Consider the following 10,914-nt stretch of genomic DNA (forward strand, 5'->3'; position numbering starts at 1 on the left):
AATCCAGAGACACAGATAATGTTCTGGGGACCCGGGTTTGAATGCTGCCAATGGCAGGCAGTGGAATTTGAATTCAATAAAAAAAAGTCTGGAATTAAGAGTCTAATGATGACTGTGAATCTTGTTGATTGTTTGAAAACCCATCTGGATGACTAATGTCCATCATGGGTGTGCAATAAAATCTGCCCTCATCAATAAAATGCCCTCATCCTGTGAATGAATCTAAAGAAAAAAAAACATTATCTTGAACATCTCTGTCAAATCTCCATTCAGTTGTAATTTTTCCGAAAGAAAGTAACTCCAGCTTCCCAAATCCATTTGAAGTCCCAAATCGATCTTGCACCTGATCATTCCTAAAAAGCAGAGCACTGAATTGGAGACATTACCCCTGTTAGAGCCAGATCTTTACTGATGAAAATTCATCATAGCTTTCTTGTTTTTATTTTCTATACGTTTTACTTCAAAAGACCAAGTTTTTTTATTACTTTATCTTTCATTTTTCTTTATTCTTTCATTGATTGGCATGATGGCTCAGTGGATAGCTCTGCTACCTCACAACTCCAATGACCCAGGTTCGATTCCACCCTCTGGTGACTATCTGGAGTTTGCTACAGATTTTCTCCAGGTGCTCTAGTTTCCTTCCACAATCCTAAGATGTGTAGGATAGGTAGGTTGGCCATTTTAAATTGTCCATAATGTCAGTCTAGGAGGATTAACTATGGGAAATGCAGAATATGGGAAATAGGGAGGGCGGGTATTCTGAGTGGGATGCTCTTTGGAATGTTGGTATGGGCTGCTTCCATGCTAGGTATTCTATGATTCATGGGATGTGGGTGTCACTGGTAGTGATCATTTGTTGCCCATCACAAATTCTACAGTAGGAGCAAATTACTGCAGATGCTGGAATCTGTACTGAAAACAAAAAAATGCTGGAGATCAGAGCATATCAGGCAGCATCTGTGGAGAGAGAACAAGATAATTTTTCAAGTACAGGTGACTCTTCATCAGAGCTAATTGTCCTTGGACTGAATGGCTTGCTACGCCATTTCAGAGGGTAGTTATTAGTCAACCATTATATCTTGGGTTTGGAATCACACTAGGTAATGAAAGATGTTCTTCCCTGAAGGGCATTGGTAAAGCAGAAAGGTCTTTATAACAATGGATGATAGTTTAATGGTCTACATTGCTGAGAGTAACTTTCAATTCCAGATTTATTAACAGCATTTACATTCTACCAGCTACCACCTGAGGATTTGGACATGTCCCTGGAATGTTAGCCTGTACCTCTGGATTATTAGTCCAGTGACTTCATCACTATACTATTATTAAATATTTTCCCAAATTGTTCTGCCACCCTGCAGCAATTTGTGCATACATGCTCTGAGATTCTCCTACTCCTGCATCCCTTTAGAACTGTACTCTTTTGTTTCTATTTCCATTTCTCCTTCCTGTCAAAATGAATGACTTCAATTTCCCTGCATTAAATTTCATCTGCCACATGTCAACCCATTCTACCAATCAATCTATGTCTCTTGAAGTCTATCATTATCCAACTGACAGTTCACAATACTTTCATGTTTAGTCATTTGCAAATTTTGAAGTTGTACCCTCCATGGCCAAGGAGAAAGCGAGGACTGCAGATGCTAGAGATCAGAGCTGAAAATGTGTTGCTGGAAAAGTGTAGCAGGTCAGGCAGCATCCAATGAGCAGGAGAATCGACGTTTCAGGCATGAGCCCTTCTTCCTGAAGAAGGGCTCATGCCCGAAACGTCGATTCTCCTGCTCCTTGGAAGCTGCCTGACCTGCTACACTTTTCCAGCAACACATTTTCAGCCCTCCATGGCCAAGTTGGTCTTTGATATAGATCAGGAAAAATCGTAGACCTCAAACTGATTTCATAACTCACCAAGAACTGGAGTTTTTCTCACTGTCTAGGTCATGTATTTTAAGGATATGGCTGAAAATGCAAATGAACAAGCACATAGCGTGATCAACGATGTTTGCGACCTGCCAAACATTAGGTCCAACAGTCCATATCCTTAATCAATTACATTTAAAAAGGGAGAAAGAAACGGCAAGTGAAAAAAGAGTGAGACAGAAAGAAAATGATTCAAGATAGAAAAACGGTACAAATGGAAAGTGAGAAAAATGTAAACCATTTAATTATAAATATCTCTTATCTCTATCTGCGACTTGCTTATAGAACAAGTTTCATTACTTCTTTTTTGGCCTCTGCAATTGAATGACATGTCAGGACCATTAATCACAACATTTGCATCGTCCATATGAAATGTAGTGCCAATCTTAAGTGAGACTGTGAAATTTTATGTTTTGTTGGGGCCAGCAATTTAATGGCAACAAGTTGTCCAGAATTTTTATCTCATTAGAACTCTTAGAATGGCTGCTTGCCATGAATTTCTGAGCTTTCTTATGCACTGTACATTAGAAAAGTACAGCACAGAACAGGCCATTTGGCCCATGATGTCAGGCCAAGGTTTAATCCTAATGTAAAATAATAACTCAACCTACACACCCCTCAACTGACTGCTATCCATGTGCATGTCCAGCAGTGAACTCACCATTATTTTCCAGGAATTTATGGGCCATGGTTCTATAGAAACCCTGCAATACATGGAAGACAAAATATAAATTGGCAGAAACTGAGCAAAGAAGATAATCTCAGTTTGGTAAAAGAAGTCTGGAAAAATATCAGCTGAAAAATAATATATGCAGTTGGGGATGAGTGGACTAGGAAGGATGACTGACCATTCTCTAGGTACTTGCATAAATCCAAAGCTTAGCGCCCATAAGAGCTTGAGCCAACATTGCTGGTCTGCATGGGATTGCTTTTACAGTGCGAAAGTTATGATTGCTTCAATATTTCTTAAAGTGGTTGTATTTCTGCTTGAAAGCTTGCTACTTTCCAGCAGAGTATTTTTAATACCAGCATAAAAAGAATCTACAATAAATTAATCATGTACAGTAAGTGTAGATTTCAATTTATAAGTTTGCACTAAATATTGTTACATATGAAATATCTCATGAGTATTTATAAATATGTGTGCAAAGATTATGTCTTGAATTATGGAAGATATTTCAAATGTATCTGAAATCTGATTTATCATCTTTGGCTGAATTATTTATATTTAACACTACTACAGTGGGTATTAACCTAAGACTCTGGAAAATAATTCTTTGATTTGCAATTGAATAATTTGCTCAATTTCTTGACGACTAGTATTATGAACGGATAGTTCTAACATTTAAAGCAAAATCAGAGTTCATAACTGTCCATGTAGAGAATTTTCCCAGAATAATGCATAATCAAAACTGGAAAATAACTATTCAGGCAGTTTGTTTAATACATTATATTGAAAAAGCCAACAAGAAATCTACAAATTACTAATCCACATGTTCCTGGTATTTAAGGAATTTGAAAAGGAATTTAATAATAAGTCTGAACCTTTGAACTGTAGATGGGTAAAGGTGATTATTAGATAACTCAATAACTAGATTTTTTTAAGTCAACCTCTTTTGAATTCTTCTATAAGGAATGAGTTATACCTAACGTATTGCATGATGTACATGAACTGATACTGGCTCCAAACAAACCTGGCAGCTGGAAGTTTAATTCTGACAGCACTAGGCAGTATTTTCTGTACTCTATTGTAAAACAATCTTGAAAATAAAAGAATATGAGAAAAAAATGATTTTTTCAGTTATTTTGAAATGTGTTGAGTATTCAAAAAAAATTGTCTTGTCACAGGATACCCTGATTTATACTAATTTTGTACAGAATTTTCTGTTCTATATTATTACATAACAAAATAGCTTAACTGTCTAGAAATGATAAAAGTTTGCAGTTCTTAAATGATTCATTCCTAACATGTATTGACAGCTTTTTCTTTAAATTTTAACAAGTTATTATTTAAGATAACTGTACTTGATGGACATGGGCATCTTTCACTTGTATGTTTTGTTTCAATCACATATTAAGCAGCTGCTCGTAAACCAGGGTTCAAATATGTGTGGAGAGTGTGTTGCTGGGAAAGCACAGCAGGTCAGGCAGCATCTGAGGAGCAGGAGAATCGATGTTTCGGGCATAAGCCCTTCATCAGGAATGAGGCGTGTGAGCCAGGGCTGAGAGATAAATGGAAGGGGGGTGGGGTTGGGAAGGAAGGTAGCTGAGAAAGCGATAGGTGGATGAAGGTGAGGGAGAAGGTGATAGGTCAGAGGGGAGTGATGGACAGGTCAGGAGGACAGTGCTGAGTTGGAGGCTTGGGACTGGGATAATGTTGGAGGAAGGAAAATGAGGAAACTGTTGAAATCCACATTTATCCCATGTTATTGCAAGGTCCCAAGGTTGTTCCTCCAGACGTCGGGTGGTAACAGTTTGGCGATGGAGGAAGCCCAGGACCTGCATGTCCTTGATAGAGTGGGAGGGGGAGTTGAAGTGTTCAGCCACAGGGCGGTGGGGTTGGTAGGTGTGGGTGTCCCAGAGAGGTTCTCTGAAACAATCTGCAAGATCATGCAAGGTGTCCTGCGTTCAAACGTTAACATCTTATCTGTAACAATAATTCCCAGGTAAGTCTGATAATTGAATGATTGCTCACATATTATTTTCTGTCAGGAACATCTATTTATGTTGCCAGAAAGGCAGTGATACAGCGGTGATGTTATTAGAATTTGTAAACCAGACTACTAGTCTGTGTCATGGTTTTGAATGCCACCATGGTAGGTGATAAAACTTGCATTTAACATATAAAAAAATGTCTGGAATTAAAAGCTAGTCCAATGGTGACTATGTGTCAATTGTTGTAACTACACATCTGGTTCAATCATGTCGTTTTGGGAAGGAAATCTGCCATCCTCACCTGGTCTGATCTGTCTGAGACTCCACATTCATAGCAATGTTATTGGCTCTTGACTGTCTCTGAAATGGTCTAGCAAGCCACTCAATTTGAGTGCAATTAGGGTTAGGTAATAACTGTTAACCCAGTCATCAATGCCTACATATCATGGACAAATATTTTAAGAATTATTTAACCGTGCCACAGTATTAAATGAAAGTCTTAAAAACATTAACAATCAATTTTTCACTTACTGTTCAGCAGTCTTTCAGAATTGGTACAAAGATTGAACTTTAAACTGTGGAATTTAAAATATTAAATTACAGAATGGGAAACATGACACAACAAACATTGTTATTATACACTCCAACTGCCAAAACAATTCAAGTGTTAGTTAAAACTAATGTTTTAAATCTGCTTAAGTGACACTATGTGCAATTGTATTTTATCCTTTATTATTTAGGAAATGATGAGTACTTCTGATTTAATTTAAAGATTTGGGATAGCTTAAAGATTATTTTTATCTTTTGAGATACCTTAAAGATTATTTTTACCTTTCTCATATGCTATTATAAATAAGTTTGTACATTTACCATGAGCCATTTTTATGTATTACTGTAATTAGAGTGTTATTCTCACCATTACTTATATGCAAGCAATTATGATGTGAAATTTTTTTACAAATGTGTCTTAGTTACTTATACTGTTCAAAAACAAACAAAATATGTTAAGGATTGCTGTTTCTCCAATAAATATGTCTTCACCATGTGCCAAGATAAGGAATTGCTCCCATCAATTGGCAATTTCATTTATGTAAATCAAGTCATCCATTATGAGTTAGATGTGATTATTAAAAGGAGAAAATTGAAGTCGTAAGTTAAAAATCACACAACACCAAGTTATAATCCAACAGGTTTATTTGGAAGCACTAGCTGTCAGAGCACTGCTCTGAAGTTTTAAGTTGTAGCAAATATAGATGCAAGTAACCTGCAATTAGCACATCTCAGAAAATTTACTACTTAGAAGAATTCTGGAGTTCTTGAGCCACTAGTCAACTAAACTTTGACTTATCTATAAACCAATGGATAAGAACTTGGGTTAATTGCCATCTTTTTTAGACACAATGAAAGTCTTGGAATTTTGAAATAGCATCACTAAAGCACATGTCGTTTGTGAAATAAATCACACCAGACATCACTTTGGGGCAGACATTAGTACACATGCATGCAGGAAATGTCCTGCAGAATGGAGGGGGGGAAGAATATGTCATCAATCAGTATGAAACCATTCTGTTGGTGCCAGTGGTGCCATTTTTACAGATCTGTCTTGCAACTAGCATTCTCGTTTAACCTTACGCATTGAAACGTGAGTTCAACATAAGTATGCACCCTACACTAGTGTTACATGGAGGAATCATCAATTACTTTTAGATTAGTTAATGATTTCTGCTGTTGCTACAGTTCCTCAATAATTGTTGTTTCTGTAGTTATTATAAGTTGCAAAGTCTACAGGAAGTGGTGTGGCAGGTTCTGAATGTAAATATACTGACGTCTATGTTTCTGCACTAGCCAGTGTGCATGCAGAAACAGACGTTCCCCTTGGGATACAGCATGAGCTGAAGAATGAATAGAGGTCACACAGAACATGATTTACGTTGAAAGAAGGAGAAAAAAGAGGCGAAGAAAAGCTCTCATCAGGAGGTCATATATACCCATGGTCTTCTTAGAGCAATCTTCATATCTGAACCTCAATGTGGATAAATGTTTGACAATAAATTATCACCACCTCAAAATCTGCTACTGGCTGCAGCCACTAACGCAAGATGAGCATAAGGCAAGGACCCCATTGTCAGTGATTGTGAAGGTGACCACAATGACCTTCAATATGCCTGGCTGAAGTTGGAGATATTTGCAACATCTCTCTATTCTCATTTCATTGTTGCATACAGGAGGTCTCTATTCACTTCTCTTGCTAGAGAGAAGCAGGCGGAGTGTACATATGGCTTTATGAGGTTTACAGGCTTCACCGTGGTGCAGAATGCTGTCAACTGCACACATATTGCTTTGAGTACTAGATATCAACTCTGCCCTCTCCTGCAGCTGAGAGAAATTTCACTTCTTCAATGTCCAACTGATCATTTACAGTGCCTTGATGTGAATGTCCTGAATCCTGGCTGCAAACATAGAGTTATACAGTGCAGAAACAGGCTCTTCACCCCAATTCAACCATGCTGACTAGATTTCCTGAACTGAACTAGTCCCGTTTGCCTGTGTTTGGCCCACATCCCTCTAAACAATAATGCCGTCATTCTTTGACAATCTATTATGACAGCTGCCTTTGAAACATCATGACAAATCAAATGTGTACAAGGGGTGACTTTCCATCCAAACACCTGCAAACGCTTTGGCAAAAAAACACCCACATTCTGTCCACAAAGTTGACCCTGAGCTTCCAGTTGCCTTGCGTTTCAATACCAAGATGTTCTCTTGCCAATCTCTCTGTTTTGGGTTTGCTACAGTGTTCCAGCAAAGCTCAGTGTAAGCTGGAAGAACAGCATCTGGTTTTCCACTTGGGAATCCACACCCTTCTGGACTAAGTATTGTTCAATAATCTTAGGGCTTGAGCACCTTCCCCTATGTCCTTCCCCAACTCGCACACCAGGCCTTGTCATCACAGGGGCTGGTACTGCATACGAAGCATTATCAGCCACTAACAGCCCCCATTAACAGCCATCCAATTTTTCAACCAAGTGTCAAACAGGGAGACAAGATCCTTAATAGTGAACGGTGAGAGGCCTATTTGCAAGCAGTAATGTGCATTAACGTCTCATTATTAATTAACCTACCTTATTTATACACAGTTTCCAATTCTCTGGATAGAATATAGATGGTGATGGTTCCTGACATAATAGTCAAAGCTGTTACCTAGCTACTCCAGTTTGCCAATCATTCCTCCAACCCTTCATCATGGACACTGGTCATCAACATCTCAGGGTGCAGTCTATGGTCAGCGACCCTTTCACAGATCTTTGTAACTGATATGTTTTAGTCTCACTGCAATCTCTTTCCACATGTCTGATTCACTTGCAGGGCAGTTCTACACTTCAATGCAGTACTTTGGAGAATACTGATGCCTATCATTGGAAAACTGCTGCCAGATCACTTTGCGCACCCATCTCTTGAAGTTAACAAAAATGCATCTTCTTATGTTTTTACTATGACCTTTGATTCCCTTACTGATTAAAAACTGGTCTGTCTCAACTTTGAATATTAATAACACGACCTCCACAGCCATCTGTTGTGAAGAATTCCATAGATGCATTCCTCAATCAGAGGGGAATCCTCATCTGTCTTAACTCAGATGTGAGACTATGCCCTCTGTTCCTGGACTCTCCCAGAAAGGGAAGCCATCTCTCAGCATCTACTCATCTAAGGATCTTATACCAGTCAATAAGGTCACCTTTTAATTGTTTATTTTCCAATCTTTTTATATCTTATTTATATTTATTTGTATTTTTTTGTATTCCAATATTGGAATCTTCCCAGTCCCTGGACAATGTGAGCATTGGCAAATCAGTCGGGAAAATAAGGTGAGGTTCACTAAAATCAGGGTGCAATTCATTGTTAGCAACCACCTGAGTGCCTTGTCTACAGATGTTGGTATTAGATATGTACTAGCCTAACTGCGCCCTCATGGCACATCTCCAATCCATGTATAATATGGTTCTGTACTTCAATGCTATACTTCAGAGCACAGTAGCATTTTTCATTGGAAATCTGCTGCCAGGACTTGCACTCAATTCATAAATTCACCCAGGGCGCATCTTGCTTGCTGTTTTAGCGCTCATTCACTTTACATCAAATTGAATGCTCACAGCATTTCTGCCTTGCATTGCCTTGCCTTTTCGCACTTTGCCCCCTCAGTTAAGGCTGAATGGCACACAGAACTTCTATCTTGACTTGCTGTTTAGTGCAGACACAAAACTAAGCAGCCAGTCATGATTGTCAGCAGTCATCAGACAAGAGGGTGAATTTGTGTTCCAGCATCATGTAACATTAGTCTCACAGCTGCATTATGTGCCTAAAGCATACATGGCAAATCTGTTCATGCTCATTAACCGATTGTCTGTGTCTCAAAAACTAAGGGAAGTAATCCTCAAGTCAAGAGAGACATCCTTCTGTCAGGGGTACAGGCACATCTAGTCAAGAGCTGACTCCAGTATCAGTCCAGGAACTTGGACAGAGTCAGTCAGTCTTTTGGGGCAATCAGGGGAAGGAGATCCATATCATGACAGTCTGATGCAGTGCTACCAGCTTGTGGAATCGTAATAAGACAGTTGGGGGTCTGCACATTCTGTGCCGGGTCACTTATCAGTTAGGCTGTCCCTCAAGTTGGTCTGTCATTAAGGCACAGTGGGCCTGAGGTCAGCTCAGTGAAAATCAGTGGAGTTCATCAGGGGGTCACTGATAAATTTGGAAAAGCCAATTCTGAGGATTGTAGGCAGCTTGCTGGGATGCAAAAAGGACAATAAATCAAGGTCGGACATGATATTGCATTGGAGGATTTAAGTTACTGCAGGTAGTGGGGTTGGTGGAATGGTGGGGGGTGGTGATTGATGGTCATTACCACCCTGGCTTCCATAAGGGGACAGTGACATGACTAAGCTGTGGGTTCAGGGCTTAGAGGTTAATATTGGGAGATGAAATTATAATTCAGAGTGATGTGTGTGAATATGCTGAAACTCAGAACTGATAGCTCATCAGTTGTACTGTGGGGCCACTTGATAACCAAGCTGGGCCTAGGAGTTGCTGTGCCAAGTGCAATTTACGTTACCTTCCATATTTGCATGACTTGTCAAAATATGTTGGAAACTGAAAATGGCTGCAATCACATCCGGAGTGGGCACAGTAAGCATTTTTCTTTTGTTTGTGCATGCAATCTCTACTTGTGAGTGACATGACATTCTCAAGGGACTTTCACAGTCCAGGTTGTAGTCTTACCTGGGGTATTAAATGAGGTAGTAGCAGAGATAGTGGATATGTTAGTTATGATGTCTCATAATTCCCTGCATTCTGGAAAGTACCAGTGCATTGGAAACATGCTAATGTGACACCCTTATTCAAAAAGGAGGTAAGTGGGAAACTATAGACCAGTTAGTTTGACCTGTGTAGTGGGAAAATTGCTGCAGTCAGTCATAAAGGAGAAGAATACTGAACACTTGGAAAAACAAAGCTGAATTTACCAATGCCAGCACAGCTTCATAAGTCGTGCTTAACAAACTTCCTAGAGTTCTTTGCGGATATAACCAGCAAAACGAATAATGGGAATCCAGTGGATGTGGCCTATCTGGATTTCTAGAAGTACAGAGGGATCTGGATGTCTTTGTGCATGAATCACAGAAAGTGGATGTGTAGATGCAGCATATAATAAGAAAGGCAAATGTAATCCTGTAATTTATTGCAAACAGACTGGATTATAAAAGAAAAGATGTGTAGTTACAATTATTTAAGTGTCAGCCACCTGGAATATTGTGTCCAGTTTTGGTCTCTTTACTTAATGAAGGATGTGGTGACATTGGGGGATGTTCAGAGGAGGTTCACCAGGTTGATTCCAGGGATGAATGGGCTGCCACATGAGGAACGATGGAATAGCTTGGGCTTATATTTGCAGGAGTTCAATTAAAGGGGGGATCTAATTTAGGTATATAAAATGCTAAAGGGCATTGATAAGGTGGATGTTGAATAGAGAGTCTTGAACAAGAAATCAGAGATATGGACCTGATCAGGTGTACCCGAGAACTCTGGGGGAAGCTAGAGAAGTGATTGCTGGGCCTCTTGCTGAGATATTTGTATCATCGATAGTCACAGGTGAGGTGCAGGAAGACAGGAAGTTGGCTAACATGGTGCCACTGTTTAAGAAGGGCAGTAAAGACAAGCCAGGGAACTATAGACCGGTGAGCCTGTCCTCGGTGGTGGGCAAGTTGTTGGAGGGAATCCTGAGGGACAGGCTGTACATATATTTGGAAAGGCAAGGACTGATTCGGGATAGTCAACATGGCTTTATGC

Source organism: Chiloscyllium plagiosum, chromosome 13, assembly GCF_004010195.1.
Source record: "Chiloscyllium plagiosum isolate BGI_BamShark_2017 chromosome 13, ASM401019v2, whole genome shotgun sequence".
NCBI lineage: Eukaryota > Metazoa > Chordata > Chondrichthyes > Orectolobiformes > Hemiscylliidae > Chiloscyllium > Chiloscyllium plagiosum.